The sequence below is a fragment of the Otolemur garnettii genome, unplaced genomic scaffold (assembly GCF_000181295.1).
Source record: "Otolemur garnettii isolate 467f Iridium unplaced genomic scaffold, OtoGar3 scaffold00156, whole genome shotgun sequence".
Taxonomy (NCBI): domain Eukaryota; kingdom Metazoa; phylum Chordata; class Mammalia; order Primates; family Galagidae; genus Otolemur; species Otolemur garnettii.
The window spans coordinates 813884-814922 of record NW_003852551.1 but is presented as its reverse complement, the minus strand read 5'-3'; the positions used below and the strand labels follow the sequence as shown (position 1 = coordinate 814922).

General features: G+C 41.5%; 1 protein-coding gene across 1 annotated transcript in view; it reads right to left on the bottom strand.

Annotated features, from left to right (window-relative positions):
- Positions 1-1039, bottom strand: part of NIPAL3 (NIPA like domain containing 3) — a 45953-nt gene that overhangs the window by 42489 nt on the left and 2425 nt on the right. The gene's annotated exons all lie outside the window — the stretch shown is intronic.

Sequence of the window (1039 nt, the reverse complement as noted above, 5' to 3'; positions counted from 1 at the left end):
AAAAAAAAAAAAAGAACTCAAATGGCCATGAGAAAGGAGGCCATCTAAAAAATTCTATCATGGTTTTGGCACCTTAATAAAGACACGCCTCATCTATCTCAAAAGCTTTCTCCCTGGCCCTTAGACAGGTCCTTTCCTCTCCCACTCTGCTTCCTTCTTGCTCCCATCCTACCCTCATTTAAATCCTCTTTTTTCTCATAGGCTCTTGAACACGCAATGAATACTATGGAAGTCTATGTCTTCAGGCCTCCAAAAACCAACCAAACAAGAATACCACTACCATAAAACCATTGGGTTTCAACTTAGGAAGGAAAGAATGAGAAGGAAAGTTATCTCCAAAGAGGGCAGAAGAACTGGCCTGCCACTGAGGGTCAGCCTGACACAGGTGAGGTGACCCAGGGAGTGGAAAACTTGTGCGCCCAGATCACTTTGCCTTTCAGGGATCAGCTCCCTCACCTGTAGAGTGGGGTTAATAATGCGGCATCCAAACCAGCAATGATGATAATCCTTGTTAACTTTACTGGACTTATATTTTCAGTGCTTCTCAAATAAAAAGAGAAAGTATGTTCTTTCTATTCTAGGAGGCATGGGGGTGGTGCCTGTGGCTTAAAGGAGTAAGGCGCTGGCCCCATGTGCCGGAGGTGGCAGGTTCAAACCCAGCCCCGGCCAAAAAACTGCAAAAAAAAAAAAAAAAAGAAGAAGAAATAAACTGTTGTTATATTCTAGGAGGCATAGCCAAAACCCTACCACAAGTGCTAACGGTTTCTTTGAGGTCTTGTAATAAAAGAACAAAAATGTGTTCTAATGCACAGTCTATGTTTATTTTCATATAAAAATGTTTTAAATTGCCTTTGATCTGTCACGTACTACCTGTTTTACCTTGGCCAGGTCATTTAACTTTCAGCCACTTTCCCCAGCTGCAAAATACAAATAATAACGTTTGTACACCACCAGGGTGTTGTGAGAATTAGATGAAATAATGCATGTAAAATGCAGGCAAAGCAAGTGAGGATCCATGAATGTCGGCTATAATTAGTAT